The sequence below is a fragment of the Perna viridis genome, chromosome 11 (assembly GCF_037379345.1).
Source record: "Perna viridis isolate PV_CMFRI_1.1 ecotype Kerala chromosome 11, ASM3737934v1, whole genome shotgun sequence".
NCBI classification, from domain to species: domain Eukaryota; kingdom Metazoa; phylum Mollusca; class Bivalvia; order Mytilida; family Mytilidae; genus Perna; species Perna viridis.
Genome location: NC_142455.1, coordinates 12,390,018 through 12,411,408, shown reverse-complemented (window position 1 = coordinate 12,411,408; position 21,391 = coordinate 12,390,018). Strand labels below are relative to the sequence as shown.

At 31.8% G+C, this 21,391-nt stretch overlaps 1 protein-coding gene across 1 annotated transcript in view; it reads left to right on the top strand.

The window, feature by feature from the left end:
* The first annotated feature begins 3,345 nt into the window (after positions 1 to 3,345).
* Positions 3,346 to 21,391, top strand: part of LOC148603010 (uncharacterized) — a 36,021-nt gene continuing 17,975 nt past the window's right edge. Inside the window, exon 1 of the mRNA XM_088553043.1 lies at positions 3,346 to 3,478. The gene's annotated coding sequence lies outside the window, so the exon portion shown is untranslated. The remainder of the gene's footprint in view (positions 3,479 to 21,391) is intronic.

Here is a 21,391-nt window from a genome sequence, read left to right as displayed (position 1 = left end):
CAATAGCAAAATCTAAAGCATCGTTTTATCTTTAATTTTTCATTTTAAAGGTCGTGTCAGTTGAAGATATATGCTCTTGTCATGACCTAGGAAGCCAACAAAAACTTCAACAAAACATGTGAGACAATATCTGGTGTAGTTCATTAATGGAACGAAGTTTATTATGAATATGGGAACAATGATTTTTTACCGCACTGTAGAAGGGCTTGTAAATCTTGTCATGTAACCACGAAAATTCATGAGAATCGGTACTTAACTGCCATTCAAAGCTTGAGTGCTTTCATAAGTCTTAGATGATGTACCTGTGAACAAATTCCGATGAACCGTATTTAACGTTGTAATTCACTTTACGCCAGCTTGTCAGTAAAAAATATCGCTCAGATTTTTACATTCATGCGACAAAACATTTAGTTTTCTTGGACAATTTTAAGAAATTATTTTTTCTTTCTCAAATGAAGCATACCAAAGATAAAAGATTAAATAACATCCCAGCTAAGAATCATGCAAAATGTGGTCCATGGGTGGAAAGCCTACATATTTTTATTTTTGATATTTTTTTTTAAATTGCCATAGTAAACCGCAATTAACATTCGGTTTTTCATATACCGTGTTTTTAGGAGATAAAAATCATATACAATGTACTGTAAATTTCAAAATTAAGGTAGATAACTCACTCAAATACAATAGAATCTATTGGATTTTAAATGTTGATTATCTCCTAAGAGTAGACAAATTGAAATGCATAATTACTTATTTCATAATATAGACCCAAAAAGCAACTTAATTTGAAAAATAAAAATATGTAGCCTTTTTTGGGGTGTATCACAGTTTTAAAACTTTGCATGAGTCTTACAAAGACAGCTCCTTAATTGTGTTATATTTTTTTCAAAAGTGGCTAGGTTTTAAAGGGAGGGTTGTGATCACGCAGAAGTTCTTAAAGACCACCGCATTTTATGTGCCTGTCCATAGTCAGGAATTTCTGGCCTCTGTATATCTTGTTTCGTTTACATCTTTAGTTTGTCTTTATGTTACTTGAGTATATAGGATCAATTCTTTAGTGTACTGCCCTGTTGTGTGAGGGTTTCTTAATCATTCATTTAAGACCGATGGGTGGCCTTGAGCTGACATTTTCATCCCTGGTGGGGTTGTTGTCTCTTTGACTTATACAACATATCTATTCTCGCTATATAAGGGATGAAATGAACAGAATGTGAAGTAAAAACACGGCATAGATACCACAAGTGACACTGTGTCTGAACGGCATGAATTTTGTATAATTTGTCTATTATAGCCCGTAATTACGACGAAATGAACTACCCATGACTTTGTTGTCATCATTTGTTGGAGTTTTTGTTCGTAGGCCATCAACGCATGATCCTATCATCGTGCTCTTTGTTCAACGTAAATAATACCAGTAAAAAGTTTAGGGACGTGGTAAATTATGAAATCATGCTTGATTTACTCAACATTACAAACTAGGACGATATTTGGAAATTTGTATGTTTATCAAAACTTTTCACACAAGTAATATCCAATGAATACTAGGTGGAAATTTTAATATTCATATATAAATGTTGGCTATAGTATAGCACTCCAGCTAAGAATCATGCAAAATATGATACATGGTTGGAAAGCTTACATTTTACAGACTTTGCATGATTCTTGACTGCTACTTGATAAAAAGATTATTATTTAGGTAATTTTTATATTATTCTTTACGGAAGGAGTCGAAATTGGAATGTCAACACCGATCTCCTCGGTTGCCTTTATAAACGAAAAATTGACATTAAAAAGTAATATGATTTCCGAATGGATAAAAAAAAATTGCCCATCATATCATAGACCAAATTTTGTAATATGACTCTGACGGCATCAACCTTTTAAATGATTTATTTGTTGAATTTTTATACCAAAATTTAATTATAAGGAATGGCTGTTATAATTTTCTGTCTTTTTGAAATAACCTCAATGTCCAGGAACACACTTGAAAATAGAAATAAAAGCTTGAAATTTAAATACGAAAGTTCGCTTAATTTGTACTCTTGGTGCATATAGTGATCATGTAGCTGGTAGATAATGGTGTCTACACCTAAGACACAAGTTCATACATGTATTTAGTCAAAACATTATTAGTACAACTAAGTTCATACAAAGTTGTCTCTTGAGTGTTGTTATACTCTTATGGATGTGAATGAGTAATCAAAAGAACCAAGGTTATAGCAGTAATCAAAATAATGTAATCCAGGGACAAAGACCAGACATGGAAAACAGACATACACAACAAAGAACATAAAGTAACTAAAATCATACATACAAAGTATCAAAAGCAAATGAACAACTCGGACTCCACTAAAAACTGGGAGCCAGGACCAGGTGCACCGGTAGGGTAAGCGTCCTCTGCTTTTCTAGAAACACCCGCCGAGTTGCTCATAAAAAATCAAGTCCGGGATAGACAAACGAGGAAAGGAAACCCATGACCCGTTGAATAAATCAGTTTTCATTAATGTGTTATGAAAAACAGCAAGATTTACCCTTTTCAACACTTAGTTTTTGTTGTACGATGTATAATTAACCAAACCCGTTTGGAACTCCTAACCCTCATATTTATAAACATCACTGTGTTTTGCCAAAACAAAAATTGATAAAAAGTGATTTTATATTCTAGTATGATGTGCTTCAAACCTCTTTAGACCACACCCATGGTAAAAAAGTGATAAACACATGACCAACATTTCGTGTAACTCGAGGGCTGCGTCTATTTAAACATATGATTAAATTAGTCCTATTGGAATCGAAATAATTCATGGAAACTCCATTTTATCATTGTTTTACCGGTCTTTATGTCGTTATTTAACCACTCGCTGTCCCTCGGGGAATAACAATGCGACATAAATGACCAGCCCGAGGTAAAACAATGATTAACACGAGTTTCCGTCATTTATTTCTTAATTCTTGACAATAATCAGAACATAATTCACACCAAATCCATGAGGAAGTCCTCAATTTTTTTTTCTAGTAGTTTGATTGGACAATAATTGAGTTGTGGATGAAATTGAGGAAATCTTAAATCTTACATTTTTTTTGTGTATGACAGTGGTACATAAAATTCTAAATATCTTGATTTCAATCAAAGTTCTAATCATGGGTTTCCATGTAATGCTATGGTAAAAATATACATCCAATCCCACCCACTACAATGTTTTATTTTTCTAATAGAATTTACCCATTGGAAACTATAGCGCCTAGCTTTACCAATAGGATGCTTTATGAATATTTACCAACCGAGCTTTTAATGTACGATACATTTTCATTTGCCTCGCTGAATTATTGATGATCAAACAACAGTATACAAAACTCAGGAGAAATAACGAAGTTCTTCCATTCATTGGAGTTCAGCAGTAACGGGCAGATCGACAGAAAAACAGTTGGAATAAGAACACATTTTGGGGAACTATTTTGCAAAAGAAGAACTTTTCACGTGAGTGCTTTGAGTAATGTTATAGGTTTACCTTTATCGAACGTTTTGCTTCGTGGATGATAGCCCAAACTTGGTTATAAATTGCATAATTTTTTTTCTTGTTTTCGGTATTAAATGTTAAGATTTTTATTTTTTTTCTATAAAAATTGATTTAAATGAATACAAAACCAAAAGAAAATGATTATAGATAAATGCAGATTAAAACTTTTAAAATTAAATAAATACAAACATATTTTGCAGTGTCCAGAAATTGATTTGAGAAGTGTATACATAACTGCAAAATAATTTCACGAGCAGAAACTTAAGTATTTAAAGACATATGTAGGAAACTACATTTTTTCTCTCCTAATGAAAAACAATAAATTTGAAATGTTCGATTTTATAAACTGTTAAAACTTTTATGCACTTTATGGAACTTGCAAAATGAAAAAAATAATAAAAAGACAGAAATATAAAAATAAGAGATGTGGTATCATTGCCAATGAGACAATTATCCACCAAAAGCCAGGCAATGAACAGTTAAAAGTTTGATGGTCACCACAAGGTCTTCAATAATGGGCAATATCCATACCACACAAAAAGCTGTAAAAGACCCTAAAACTATGAAAGTTTGTTTATTTAACGTAGCATCTCGGATTTCACTGATATTGGATAAAATTTTAGTGTCAAATGTTATCTGCAATAATGCATTTTTGATTAACAGTAAAACTAACTGCATTCCCAGTGTGTAATGGATTAATTTTGTATAAACCATTGAAATATCGATGCATACGGCATCTGAATTGAATTAAAGTCATATGAAGAACAGCACTGTATAGTAACCATAGAATGATGGTTTACAGACACTAGCAATTAAAAAGCCACTGGCGCAAAGGTAGTCTGAAAGATGGTTTCAAATTGAATTTGTATTTCAACGACTTTTTAATTTCATGGTATGTTTAATTAAACTGTTGAGCGATTTTTGGTAACAAATTAGGACAAATAGCAGCATTTAAAATCCAATAAAATATATAGTGACACGGCGAAATTAAAATCCACAAGTTAAAAGATATTGTAGATTAAATTGCTTTTTGAACACATTTTTTACGGTTAAAACGTTCTCATTAAAGAACATTTCGCGTTAATGAAATCTTTGAAAGGCAATGCACATCTTTACGATAGAAAGATAGAGGGAAAAATTAATTGTAGTTTTACGTCCTACGGCAGATAAATCATGGATTCCAGAAGAAAGGAAAGTTTGATGAGTCAAACAATTCTTGCATTGTACAAATACGGAATTCCAACGTGCTAGCTTACAGAGACGCCCGCAAGAAGGCATCTTCATTCGGGCATACTATTCTGTCTCCGAGCAAACTAGTTGTCACGCCAGTCCTATAAACTTTTGCGCTGCGCATATAGTCTTTTACTTCAAATGTTAATTTTCGATCCATCCGTATCTAATTTACCTCTTGCTTTCGAAGCTATCACGCTACCACCAGACCATTTAGGTGGTCACGCCAATTAAACTATAGGAAATATGTTCTAATATGATTGAAAACAGCTATACCGTCAGCGCACAGTATTTTCCGTCTTCACTGGATGTTTGGATGTTTCATCTTATATGTCGTTCAGTTGTTGTGTATATAATTGTAGTTCATTGTGTAAATATCTCATTGTAACTTTTCTGATTGCTGTTTGTTGATCTTCAGTGAAATGACTATTTCAATGAGTCGAGTATATTTTGTTATCAACGTTTAAACCTTATTGTTCGCCAAACAATAATAACATCTACGACTGACCATAATGCTTCTATCGTTGACATTCTTGAAAGAGTAATCAAGGAAACCAAGATTCTAGCGGAAATAAAAAAAAATGTTATCCAGGGACAAAAAGACATGGAAACCAAACACACAAAGCAAAGAACATAAAATAACTAAAATAATGCATACAAAGTAACAAAAGTAAATGAGCAACTCGGACTCCACTAAAGAATACTTGAACCAGGTGCATCGCCATGTATACGTCCTCTGCTTTTCTAGAAACTCCCGCCGAGTTGCTCATAAAATGTTAGGGAAAATATGTACGTTCCAATGGAAAATAAACAGTAATGAAAGGGTTAACATAAATAAATACCAATGAATAAATTGCATTATAGTAATTTTATATCGATGTTTTATTATAAAATAATAATAATAATAATAATAATAATAATAATAATAAACTGGTAGATTGTACACTGATGAAAAAGTGGTAATAAAGTAATACTCTCAGGACTGTCCAGGGAAATTATGTCATGAAACACATGGTCCGTTCACATTTACACATCGGACATGCTTGGTAATACAAATATCATGAAATAAAAATGAATTAATGAACGAGGAGTGCTTGTCTATCCTTATTTTCTGCAATTTAAGACAATCCAGTAGTAAACAAGAAAACGAAATAAAAACAGTGATTTACTGAAACGAAAACACTAAAAATCCTCATTCCATTTTTATTAGAAATAGAACGTTTTTTCATAAACATGAACGCCTTGAGGACTTACGGATGCTTGCTACTCTGTATAAGAATAACAAGGGGTTTAAAGGGTTGTGAATTTTCTAAAGATATTTCATGCTATAGCAATACCAGTAGAAAAAAATGACGGGTCAATGTGATTGTTTTTTAGATGTAAGCATAAAAAGGTTGGCGGGAAAAGTACTTTTTTTTATTTCCCATAGTTTTGTCTTAGTAGGGCATCATTTAAACTGGTCCATGCTCCCAGTTTTTAGTGGAGTCCGAGTTGCTCATTTACTTTTGTTACTTTGTATGTATGATTTTAGTTACTTTATATTCTTTGTTGTGAATGTCTGTTTTCCATGTCTGGTCTTTGTCCCTGGATTACATTCTTTTGATTACCGCTAGAACCTTGGTTCCCTTGATTACTCTTTTAAAAAAAAAATCTGAAGTAATAACACTTCCCAAATAACATTTTTGAAAGTATGCTTAATGGTATTATAAAAAGAAAAGTGGTGATCACTGGGTAAAATTATTAATGCTATTGATATTGATAAAACTTGAGGAGTTCAAATATGTATTTAAAAACGACCAAACGTATAAAAAATTATATGATTTAAACGAGTCATACGAAGGAGCTCCCCTGATATTTTGGTGCATCGATCTCATGCATGAAATTCCCTTGATTACTCTAATCAAACCATCGTATACTGTCACAACATAGATTTAAACTCCCTTTTTATAATTTGTACAGGACGAAGTCCAGTGATATGAAACTTTAGAGTGCCATTTTTCCGTAATGACAGTTTTATTTCATCAAGCCTTCAGCATATTCTCTATGAATTTCTATTTGACATAAACTCGATTCTAATTATAGAAATTAAACATTCTATTTCTAACAAAAGCCATCAATATTTTATGATATGCTATTCATTGTAAGACTGGTTGATTCACCACTTTATATTGAAATATATATATATATATATATATATTTAAAATTCACCCTTTGGTGTATACAATGATGTCGCTAAACTAGTAAACCAAACTAATTTCTAGCCAAAAAATTAGTTTGGCTCACTACTGTGGGCAATTTGAGGATGACCCCCTTTTTCTCAAACATATCTCCTTTATAGAGGTCATAATTTGTTCATTAAGTAAGCAGAGGTCACATCCGTATATATCTCTTGCAGAGAAGTCACATCCGGTAATGTATAGTGAACAGGTACATGTAATATTTGTTTATATCTCGTATACAAAGGTCACTTGTACTCAAAGGTAACATCCCGGCATGAAGGTCACACAAAGTGATTATAAAGTGTACAGAGGTCACATCTATTAACTTACACTGAAGTGTAAATCGTTTATTTCTAAAAGGCAGGGATGGTACTTTTTCATGATTTTTGTTTCCGAAAAGTTATATCTGACGTTGTTATGTTTTAAAGCACATGTAAACATATGTTTAGGATCGATACAGAAATCTATGTTTTTGTTCCCAAAAAATCTCTTAAAAAAGTTTTTAAAAGTTGTATGGAAACCATACTTTTTCGTACACTAAAACAAGATAAAGTCTAATAATTATAGTAAGATATTCATTGTAATTTGTTTGTGCTAAAAATATGTTTTCATATGTTTTTCATGGCGGTCTTAACCATATAAAACACGTGAGAAGCCTATGTTTTTTAGGTGTTTTTAAAAATATATGAAAAACTATCTGTTAACTCAGAAATCATTTACGGAACAAAATTATAGCATTATAAGACAAAAATTTCACCGTTTCTCCAAATTTAATCTTAACTTACACTCGTAATAGTGGACTTGGTCAGGTAAATGTATACAGAAAAATAACTGGTAAATATGTTCAGAAATAGAAAATTAAATGTATTTGATGTATATGTAGCTTGACTTGTGTTCAATCTTACATGATACTTTTATCTCAAATTTGACAATCTCATTATATACATCAAAAAGCTCATGGGCGCGTGACTTCGGTCTTTGTAGTCAAATAGATATTATTATCACATGTTCACTGACATTGACAAAAATGGATATACTTACCAACTGAGCCTTTATACTGATAGGGACATTCTTTAATTGATTGATTAATGGTGGTAGTGGTCATTATATAAAAATGTGTATACCAAATCTGAATTCCGGCAAATAACTTTTCTATAATTGCGTCTTTCTTTTTACTACAGCAATCAAATGGACTATATTTATAAGGAAAGTTTTTTTTTTAAGTTTGAGGTTCTTTTCTCTATAAGAATCATAAAGCGGGTGATTTTCGGTGGAAAACAAGCACGTCTTCTTATTCAAAATGTAATCTGAAATGTGGTAATCATTTTTTGTAAGTGTCAGTATGTTGGAGGTACGCATTGAATCATTGAAGAGAGATAAATCACTTGTTATTCTATTGTAACTTGATCGCATTTTTCTCTATCCTCTACCACTTCTGAGACAAGACAAACGAGCTAGCAATTCATCTTCAATAGACCTAACATTATGTCGAATTGTTGGATAATTTTTGAGCATGAATATTTTTTTCCAATTTTGCCTGATTCTAACTGTCTCCAACACTACACAGTCAAATGATCAAACCTCTTTAGTATTGCATGTTTATAACGTAAGGAATAAAATTCGTTATCTGTATTTTGTAATAAAAGTTAAACAAGCAAATTAACTATAGTTTACTTTGTCTACAAATAATGAAATGATAATGCTTGGAGCTAGTGTCTCATTTACTACTGTGCTAATGGTTTAATGTAACGTTGGAAACTCTCTAATAACAATTCAACAGGTATATATATGACAAAGATATTTCTATTGTACAGAAAAGGCTGAAAATAAATTGAAATTGAAAAGAATGATCTTAGAGCTAGGTTTCTGGTTACTCAATATTCGGCTTGGAGCGTATTCACTGTAATGACTTCGGATACGAAAATCATTGTGCGTGTTCACCTTATTCGTGACACAAAACTCAGTCATTTAGAATTCATAACGTGTATTTTACTCTAGGCGAAGTTGAAATTTAAGCAGAAAGTTGTCTTTTTCAACGAAGCAAATAGGCATGCACAAATCGTGACTTTCTAACAAGTCATATTTGTTACCCATATCACAAATCAAACAGAGTGTCTTTTTATTACGCATCATGGCGGAGATTTTCAGGGACGATAGTTTTACTTAATATTAATTAAGTTGAATATTTTGTGTTGGGAATACTTCATATATGTTGATGGCCTGCTATTATGGCAGAGAAACTTTATCTCAGGACAGGAAGCAATACTGCTCAATAATAAAAAATTCTATTCCGTAGTAAAGACGAGCGATTGAAATCTTTATTTTTCTAGTACAAAGTATTATGAATCTGATAATGCAAACATATTAAAATGATATGAGAGTGGAATAGCAAGTTGCTGTAAGATCTAAATATTTCCGAATATGAAATAACGATGTATTTGATTTCACCGGTCTCAAAGTGTTCCGCATTATAAAGATGAGATCTATTTATTGTCAATTTTTCGTTTTAATCTGTGAATCCATGCTTGATTTACCGTCCTTTTTAGACGTTTTGTTTGTTCAAACATTTTCTCCTCTGACATTATTTGACCAATTGGAACCAAATTTGGTATGAATGTTCCTCAGGGCATTTTGCGCAGAGCTAATGTGCGGATTTCTGATCCTTTGAACAAATATGAGCGCTGCTACTTAAAAATAAAAACATAGCTTTTCGCATGTATCTCATAAACTATTTAGTTCAGCTCAATTCTGACTAAATAAAAATGTTAAGTATGTTGAGATATTTCTCTGGTCAAATGTTTGTTTTAATTTGTGAAGTCATGTTAGTAATATTACCCTTTTTCGACATTTTATCCCCATTATTAATGTTATTCTTTAAAAAGTATCCTCCTCTGAAACTACCAGACCATTTGGAACTAAACGCGGTATCTGTCGAAAAATATGACCGCTGCTACTAAAGAAATAGAACAAAAGGGGTCAGTCAGACGTTTTTCTCATATATTTCCAAACCGTTAGGTTTAGTCGAATTATTTCAATTCCTGAAATGATCCTTGTGATAAGGCCTACAAAAGTCTGCAAAGATCAAAGTTGTCGGATAACTCCTTGTTAGATATATTGCCCTCGAAAGGAAAAAGGGTGCAATTAGCAGTTTTCAACCAATATCTTGAAAACTATAAAAGATAAAGAAATATTCAAATGAAGTTATCCTTATTAGAGTCCCGCCAAATGGTCTTAAGCCAAAATTGTCGGACAAAACATTGTTAGAGTCATTGCCCTTGATAGGCAAACATTTAACCAAGTGAGCGATTCAGGCTCCCGGTAGCCTCTTGATTTTAGTTCGACTGTGTATTGTAAAAGTAGATTAGTTCCAATTGCGAAATTAATTCATTTTTAACTTTTAAAAAGAACATTAGTTATACGAGATATATTGCGATTGATGTACTTTCAGTTCATACACAATTAAATTTTATCCAATGGTTACTAGTTGACCATTTTGTAAAGGATACATTTATAAAAGGCATATTTTGTTTGGTTATGGGATGTTATTGAAACATTTGTATTAAGTCCTTATATATTGCGATTTCTGAATAGGCGAGAAGTTACATAAAGTAAGCAGAATTCGCGGTAACCGATATTGCACAAATGAAACTGAAGTTCATATGCGTTATTTTTTTTCTACTGCTAAAAAGTCTTCATTGTAAATACGTATTCACATCACTTGACAATTAACTTAGCTTTACATAAAAAGGCAATTCGGATTCAAAAATGAACTCAAGGGTTAATATTGTAGCAATTCTCAATGAATGTATATTTCAAAGCCACTATATATAGCTACCTATTTTAAACAACAAAGGATCTGAGAAAAAAGATTTATAAACACGATATATTTCAACCTGTACATCCTCAATTACCTTATCGATAATGAGGCCGCAACTTTCAAAACAGTAGAACTGGGAAGATAATTTCGTTTATCCTTGATTTCAAAATGGTGCAATATTTACAATTCACCATTTCTATCACAACATAACAACATGTAAATATATTTTCTACAAATAAATGTAGTAAGAGTAATCAAAGGGAACAAAGATTCTAGAGGAAATCAAAAGAATGTAATCCAAGGCAAAAGACTGGACATGGAAAACAGACAACAAAGAACTTTGTGTTAACCATACATTTTATGAAGTCCATTCATATCAGTTTCAATATGTTTTGAACTTGTGTTAACCGAACACAAACAAAAGCGAGCGTTTTATTAAAAAAATGGTTATATTTCGATCAGTGAACATACTTGTCTACAGTCGCCAGAGATTGTAATTCAATAACATGGTAACACCTGCTTTGTAGCACGATTAATTAACATATATATAAGGGCTTCAACCCGAGGCCAGGCACTATGTACACATGGGATATCTTTATTATCTACCAAACAATTAATGGCAGCAGTCTGCAACTCAGCGTATCGTTATCTTATTACGGGAACCTCTGGACTTGAAAAATTGTTGAAATTAAATTTTCGTACTGTTTTACACAAAATTAGTGAGTAGATAAATCATTAAAAACAAATGGCAGTACCGACATCCATCAGAACTTCGTGTCAAGAAAGGGAATAAAAACGAGGTATTTTACTCATGGTCGTCAAATCAGATTTAGATGCATTATTGTTTTCATCACTTGGGTGTTGCTTTAAAGGTTTCCCTTGTGAGCATACATGCAAATCTGATAAGAAATCCATAATTTACGTGAAATCGCGCAATTATGGATAGGAGGTGATCGTTAATGATGTTTTAGTTTGTATCTTACTTTATTTAAATTTATTTTTTAATAGTTATTTCATAACAGTGTTTATCCATTCATGATTGGCTGATATTCTCTTACGCATGCATGTATATATAATGCTATATTATGTTACCGCTTAAAACACGTGTCCGATTACGAAAAAGTAATTTATCATGATTTTTGCAATCGGATACTCCATGTGTTGTATAATTGAAATGAAGATGAGAGAGCATTAGTCAGATTGAGTTACAACACATGTTTTGAGTTGAAAGTGGCCGTTATTTTGCAAGAAAATAATAATAACATAATTCACAGTTAATTTGTAGTAATTCTGTATCTTATACTTGTATGACACATATTGTTGCTTTATAGATGCATTGATTTATGTATAGACAGTGAACGTTCTATATCTTTTATTCTGCGTGTTTTGCGGAATTCAAATACAGCAACTTGGACAATTGCTGCAATTTTATCATAACTACGTGAGTGTTTTAACAATTCAACAATTTTGTAAAATATCGTTTGTGACTTTACTTTAAAATGCATCTAATATAGAAACGTATTGATAAGTAATGAAAGAACTCCTTTTCTATGATTACCAGAGTAACCATAAAGCAAAAACAAATTTTGAAAAAACAAAATCCTGAACTTACCCTACCGGTGCACCTGGCCCATGCTCTCCCAGTTTTTAGTGGAGTCCGAGTTGCTCATTTACTTTTGTTACTTCGTATGTATGACTTTAGTTACTTTATGTTCTGTGTTGTGTATATCTGTTTTCCATGTCTGGTCTTTGTCCCTGGATTACATTCTTTTAATTACCGCTATAACCTTGGTTCCCTTGATTACTCTTAATCACGGAAATATTTTTAAAAGCGACACATTGAAGATACTTTTATAATTTGTACGGTAAACTTAAGAAATACTCTTTAAGGTATTCAACGATCAAATATCTTTTCTCATTTCTATGAATGGGTTCCTTGGCAAACATAAAATAGAAGACGGCATGTCAATCCTTTTTTTTTTTGTGAAGAATAGAACAGAGAAAACTAATCAATTTCCTAAATAAATCACCCTATTCAAAAATAACCCTAAAACTAATAATGAATTTTTGGTAATGTGATTAGTTAGATACACTACTAATGTCAAAGCCTATATCTCATCGACTGAAGTATAGCTCACTTAAAAGATCTGGCACGTCTTGAATTTGAAAAATAAAATTTCTTTAAATCTTTTGTTTTTTTGCGTCAATTAATGAACAGATAAATTCTAGATGATAGTACAAGGAAAACAATTTAACAAAATTACAATTTTACAGTAAATAAACGACAAGTTGGAACATCCACAATGTCCCTGACTCTTACTGATGAAAATGGTGGGCGAAGCGAGGTTTAATAGCACATTTACCGGTCCGCTTCCACTCCCGTAATTCTGTCCGATATATTTCAATACTTACAGGCAGCACACAATTGCCACCAGACACATTTGGTTGAATCAGTAATCAAGACAGTACACGATATTCCCATTTTCTATGATATTTTATTCAGAAACTAAATACTTCTCAATAAGATATCTGAAATAAATTTTTGTTCAGGAACCAGACTATATTTTACCGGTATAGGAAAATAACCACAATATAATATCAATATCGGCGAATCATCAAATTAACACAATAATATATTCGATATTTCATATTTAACTAATCGATGGTGATTTCTATCGTTATTGAGATATCAATACACAATTCAGTAAGACATATCTCTATTAACAAAATTACTATAAAAATAAAAACATATACATTTATAAATATAAAATATGGTTTATTGACTATTTCCGGAATATTCTAGTCATATCGGTATTCAAAAATTTATGTCTATTATGTATGATACTGTAAAAAAGAGGTTTATTATTTCATCTTCATAAACACATTTCCTATAAAAAATGATGGGATGAAAAATGGACAGTTTCATATCGCAACTCGTACGTTCTACCAAAGTTTGCCGGTCGTCATCATAAATTCCTGGATCGTTACGGCGTATCCATCTGCACCATGACAACTGACTTATTCGTCGTGTCATAATTGTCCTTTCCTATTTCGTCTACCTATCCCAGACTTGACATTTTATCAGTCACTCGGCGGATGTGTCTGGAAAAGCAGAGGACGCTTAACCTACCGGTGCACCTGTTAAGTGCTCCGAGTTGCTCATTTACTTTGATTCTCCGCACGTGTCATGTTCGTTTTTGTATGTATCAGTTTTATCCTTGGATCACATTCTTTTGATTTCTGCTAAAATCTTGGTTCCCTCGATTACATTTTGTTAGGGGAAGCAAAAACTATTCTGAATATTGCTTCCATAAACAAAACTTGACAAATTATAACAAGTATAAAAGACATTATCTCTATGACATTCTGCTTCTGAGTGATGATTTATGCGTGTAATTTGTGAGTTATTTTTCATCCCTCTAACTTGCATGTGCATTGGACCATAAAGATAGATTTTTTTCTGCGTTGTCGACACAGTTCGAGCTGTGCTTGCTACAATTCCACTGTGTTATTTATGTCACTTTTGGATTTCTAGGGCCCCCGATAACCAATAAAGTATCCTTTCCTTATTTGCCGTAGCCTGAGGTTTGCATTGCATTGTGAACAATTGTCTAACCTAATCTTCTAGATCTCCAAGACAATATTGGGATAGGCAATCATAAAAAAAGTCTTTCATCAATGAAACAATGAAGATCTGTCTAAAAGAAGAGAAGCTTTTAATTTAATTAACCAATTTCTTTCATCTCCGTTCAATCTTAATATTCACGAGAAGACATAAGCGCAGTGTGTGACCTTGTGAAGGTTCAGTGGTTCACTACATTATGTAATAATAATTGAAAGCATCAAGATTAATTGGTGTGCATTTAATTAAAACCAAGAGACCCAAAGGTGTTACTTAATTACGTAATTACAACAATTCTTTATATTTCAAGAAAATTAAATACAGTTTTAGTGCTTGCACTGGAAAACTACTTCATCCCTTCAATACATCAATTCCAGTGTATTAGCGTGACCTATTCTTATACTCCTATTAATTCCAGAACTATATTTTTCTATAAAAATATTGAATTGTATCAACAAAAAATATGTTAGCTTAGCAAACATTGATAAATTAAAAAGTGTGTACAGACGATACTAGCTTTTTGAATACAGTACATAGTTTTAATATTTCACATTAATAGTTGTGATCTTCTTCGGTTTTGACTGTTGAAAAACAGAAGCAAATAATAACGACTCTATATACCAAGACAGAAGCATGGAACTGCCTAAAACAGTATCGAAATTTTTTTTATTCGATCAGAATATTTGTACAAACCGGAAATATGCGCAGTTATGTTGCGTAAAGTAATAAGTACATTCTACCTCATGGTTTACATGTAGGAACTAGAGCTTATCAATTATTCAGACAGTTTCAAAAATAGTTGTATGACACGAAGCAATTAAACCACAGCATCAACTTTAAAATGAATTCATTCATTCCGTCATGGTTAGAAATGTTTTGTAGTTATCAAATATTTACTAACGGTAAAATCCATTAGGATGATGTGAATTACGTATCAAATGTTTATCTTAGGTGCATATATTCTCATATAATCAATAGGTTTTTCGAATATAGCTGGTTCAGAACTAAATTTTACGTTAAGATAAGGATGGCAGTGATATTGCTTTTGTTTGTATAGTACTTTACCTTACTTATTTTCAGAATATGCATTTAGATGCTGTCATGCTAACTTTGAAACTTGTGAAATGTAAAATTTGTTTTCCGAGGAATCTTATTTGTTTTAGCCAAAATAAGCACATAAAATTAAAGTCGCAAATAGAAATTTACATTTTATTCAAAGAACATTGTTCATTGTTTTTTGTATGCTGTATTGTGAAAAGTTGCATAACAATGTTATTCAATCATGAATTTAGCGATATCATCGTTAATATCAGTATAAAAAATTGCGCGCTACCATGAATGTTATCTTATTCTGCTTAGCTTCTTAAGTTAGGAAAAAAATATATCTCTTAAAAAGTGAACAAAAGAGTGATAACTTCAATCTTGAAGCAACTAATACTTCTACATTTAAACAATGTACAAGGTATGCATATTTTGTCCCATTGCAACTATAACATTGAAACGATGATCAGGTAATAGATAGCTGACATTTCTTATTGTGGTGTTGTTGTCACTTTGACATATTCACCATATCCATGCTCGTTTTATATAGTTATATATATATATATCATTATGTTAAAAGTATATCAGTTCATTTAAAATTTTAGAAATGGCTTTCATTTGTTTTAAACAAGAGGTATATACTAAGTATAAATGTACCATGCTTCCAGTGGTAAGTGAAAATGACCATTTGCTATGCGTTATTTGGTCATTGCATGTTCTTTGTTGTGCACCTATTTTCTTTGTCTAGTTGTTATCCCTGGTTTATGTTTTTCGTTTGAGCCACGGTTCCTAGGATTTTCCTTTAAACATTCAACAATCTTACGCATAGTTATCTGTTGTTTCGACTATTCTTGTTTACGTTATAATTTTATTTGAAAAAAAAAAAACATTGACGAGTTGTCAAATGACAAATGAAATTATAGTATTAATCTCAACGGTCTAGGATTTTTTGAGGTGACGGATACCACAACATTAAAATCATTCAATCGACTTTCGTTTAAGAGAAAAAAGCAAATTACTTTATGGGTTTGTTCTATTTCAAATCAAACAAAACGATAATTTATTTTATTAACAAAAGCATTTAATATATTCCTTTCTAATAATTTAATTCAAGTATTAACATTTAAGGAATAAATCAGCAAAAAATGCTGATGACGTCACAGTAACATTACAAAATTTGGTCTAGGAGATAATGAATAAAGTTTTTTTTTATCCAATCAGAAAACATGTTACATCCATGGCCAAACCGCACTCTACAATATAACCTTAAAGGAGCACTGGCCATCGTTCTGAAATTAACGATTTACAAAATTATTCTCAGGTAGAAGCTAAAAAAGAGTTTGAGATTTACTGTGAATGCTACTAAGAAATTCAACGTCGCTGCTGAATTAAGTTCTTCCAACACATTTTGTAGGCATGGTTCAGTCTCAACTAAAAACCAGGCAGGAGACAATTCATCATCCCCCATGATAAATCGGTTTCGTCCTTAAATTAACTTTTTCCATGTTTATTTTCCCTGCTATATATAGTGAAATATGTTTCGACTCGTTGTAGAGTAAACATTCTGGTGGGACGTTTTCTGTAGTAGAACGTAACCAGACTTTAAGAGTTAAAATTTCCAGTGGGAAAGTGTCATTTGCTTTTTATTTTTATACAAAGGCCCCTTCATGTTTCCAATAAAAATATTTGGGATTAAGAAATGCATCATTAAGCTTCTACCTGGTTTTTAGGCAGAACCGAAATATAATGAATGCACCATGTTTTCACCAGGCCAAGAAATCATACTTGTGTGTTATGTACCAAGTATGGTAATAACTTTTGCTAAATTTCCAATTACTAGATTTTTGCTCATATTGATGTACAGGAAATAATCCAGTATCATATGAAGTATGAAGTTGATATATACAGTTGATCGTGGTTAATACTATCAGTCTATCCACGATGCTATTAACGCATACATAATTAAGAGCCAAGTTCTCATATAGGTATTGGTTGTAACAGCCAGTCCCAGGTCAAACGTTACTACAACGACATAACTTCTCATGAAATTTTAATGCCAACAGACTAATATCAGGATGTGACAAGAAGATATGTAATTTCATAGATCTTTATGCGATCTAATGTTTAAAACTTAAAAGAATTTGGTGAAAATAACCATGAAAGAAAGATTGTTAGTACACTTACATTGGAAGTCTTCATTGTTTTTGCTTATTTGTAATCAGTAAAATATCATATAAAAATCAAACAATAATAAAGTGTTGGGTTGCAAGCTATGGTTTCCATATGATAAACTATTTTGACTATTTAAATGTTATTAACAAGGATTGTTAACTACCATTGACATTTCATCAGGTAATGTTCATTCAATGAACATAATCAAGGGAAGATAAACTCTATTCCCGGAAGTTAACCATGTTATTTTCTGTTATTGAGACTTTAGTATATCCAACTGTTATCCGAGTGTTCTATAGGTATAAATATAGTAAATATGTATGACGTCACAATGACCGTCCCTTCAAGGCAGAACAATCTGTTATGAAGTGAAGGCAAGTGGCCATTGGGTTGAATATCTTAAATTTTACATGATTTGTAAAATATTACATTTTTGCACTTAAAATATGCCATTTCTTTATTTTGCTTTTCAGATTTTTTTAGCAGCTCTTTAAACAGTGGTGGGGTTAGGGTACAAATTTAGCACATTTTCACATCGTATGTAATCAAGCCATGGTAATGGCCAAACCATGCCGTATGACCCTATGTTTTGAAATTTGCGAACGACAACTAGATTTATAACCCTTTAAGTGTAATACATAAAACTTCTTGACTTTTAAATGTTGATTTCCAAAGGTTATAACTTAAAGAGTAGGTTAGCATTGGAAGAAAAAAGAACTTTTGTCAGTATTTAATTCTAAAACCCAAATTGAGCTTATTGAAACTTTAATGTATTTAATGTACATGTGTTAGTGAAATTTCTGTTACAAGATATTGTATATATGTCGTGACGTTATATTTTATCTACATTTTCCCGATGGAATATATTGTAAGATATTTCAATCTTGTTGTCTTTAAAAGTTTAGCAGGCTTCACATGTTTTTGAACCGATATCTTGGCTACTTAGGCTTGAAAAGTCCACCACATTGGCATAATCAAAAAGATGTTATGTATATGTACACAGATTATAACATGTTTGCAGTCTGAGAGTCGTATATGTGTTTTATGGTTAGTTTATTTGTGGTTTCAGTTCATTTTTGACCTTACACTAAAGGAGGATTGTTATATCCTCAAAAAGCTAGTTAAGCCCCGGCGCAGACATGCGCCTGTCCAATGTCAGATGATGTTGGTCATTAATGTGTCTTCGTGTCGTTATTTGACTTTTTTGTTTATTTCTAAGAATTGTCATCGTTATGTTACCTTGGATTTTATTACTTTCGGTGTCATGGTCTTAAAAGCTTACTTAAAGGTGTGTTTACACTTATTGAAGACTTTTTGGTAATCTGTGTGGGTGTATGCTGTTTGTATAAAGGTTATACAATGGTGCATTTCTTGCGTTTCACCATATCTGTTCCTTTTATATTGATGTGCTCAGGAATGCATTGTATGGCAGTTTTGTTTTATCTGAAAACAAGTAACGACAATTGCATCTATAATGCTTGTGACACAGACACTCAATGCAAATATTGACAAAACAATTTGTTATATTTTCCCTATATGTTGATCAACGAAAAAGCTTTAATGTAATTCTTCGATTATAACAAAGTAGGAAGGATGATATAATGGCATAAATATAGGTTCAAACGAATCCAACACGACCGCAAAACATTTTAATGAAAAAAAAGAATAAATAAATAAAATAAAAAAAAAATGACTTACTGTTGATATAGGTTTCAAATGTTCATCAAAGCGATAAATCGTACTAATCATATTGTATTCTCTTTGTAACAGGAATCGAAAAAAAGGAGAAAATGATAACTTAATTAATGCAGTCAAATTATCATCTTCCTTTTTGATGCTAATCAAAGTGACAAATAGTTTTTTTCTAAAATCAGTAATGGACATTTATTGTCGACATTATAACTTTGTTCACGCTTACGTTTATTACTATGCTGACTTTTTGTATCGCGCTAGAACTCTATGCAGAATATGCTTCTGAAACAGGGTTATGTTGCTACAAGCTTGAAGTCATCACTACAGAAGTTTTATGGTCGTCATCATGAACTCATGGATCGTTATCGTGTATCCTTCTGCCCCATGAAAACTGATTTATTCAACGGGTCATAGTTTTCCTTTCTTCGTTTGTATACCCCGGACTTGACCTTATATGAGCAACTCGGCGGGTGTTTCTAGAAAAGCAGAGGACGCTTACCCTACCGGTGCACCTGGTCCATGCTCCCAGTTTTTAGTGGAGTCTGAGTTGCTCATTTACTTTTGTTACTTCGTATGTATGATTTTAGTTAATTAATGTTCTTTGTTGTGTATGTCTGTTTTCCATGACTGGTCTTTGTCCCTGGATTACATTATTTTGATTACCGCTATAACCTTGGTTCCCATGATTACTCCTTATTGACATGAAAAAATAATAATGAAAAAGGAAAAAAAAAAATAAAATAAAATAAACGATTACTAAAAAAAAAATTGAAACCGCCGATAGTAGTAGTAATATTTAGTACAAAAAAACTTAGCTTCTGTGAAGTATATTTCATATGACGATTGATTTACTAAAGCTGAGGTGTTCATAGACACGCATATTTTGAACTGAATGTTTATTATTCGTGCATGTCAATGAATAATATAATTGAGTGTTGTATCATGAGGTATCTAGGGCCACATCCTATGTAAATTCTAGCAATTTTAATTTGTTTATGAAACGAAGGGAAATTGGTTTGAATATTTTGGTCGCTTCATATCATGTAATTGCTTTACTGTTATTAATAATGCATGATTGTAATCTTTAGAACATGTCATTGACGTAACTATCAATGCTTATCAACATATTGTAATATTAACCTTACATAAGTCAGCATATACTTTTTGCTTTGTGATTTTATAGTTAAGTATCAGTCTTTGTAAGAATCATGCAAATTATGTAATGTTTGATACATCCCAAACAAGGCTACATATTTTTATTTTATCAATAAGTTTTTGTTGGACTACATGATGAAATGTATAATTATCAGTCTGCTCTTAGGAGATAATCCACATTAAAATTCCAACAGTTTCTGTAGTATTTTAGTGTCATTTGTAGAGTTATCTCCCTTAACTTTAGAATTGTACACTACATTCTTTATAAATTTTATCTCATAAGAAAAAAGGGAAATATAAAAAAACTATATGTTGATTTGTGTTTACTGTAACATCGAAACATAATATCTAAAATAAAAATAAGTAGGCTTTCCAACCACGAATCGCCTTTTGCATGAAACTTAGCTGGGGTGCAACTTAAATACACTATTGGAAGATGGAAGTAAAATGCTGCATACAAACGTTCCAATGATTGTTATGTGTTGTGTCCCTTACCCAAGGTCTACTTCCTGAAGTAGTACTCCAGATAAATGTCATACAAAATGTGATTCATGGTTTAAAAGCTACATTATCCCATTTTTGTTATTTTGTTTAAAATCTTAAAGTTAACAGAAATAACATGTGGCCTTTCATATAACCCGTTTAATAGGAGATACAAGTGATTTAATTGTAAGGAATATACGATAGAATTCAAAATTGATGTAAATAACTCTGTAAATGACAATAGAAACTACTGAATTTTCAATGAGAATTATCTCCTAAGAGTAGACAGATTGGAATGAATAATAATACATTTAATCATATAGACAAACAAAACAACTTATAACAAACGTAAAAAAGTGAAGCCTTTTTGAGGTGTATCACATTTTAAAGAACTTGCATGATTCTGGTCTTTGTCTCTGAATTTCATTCTTTTGAATACCGC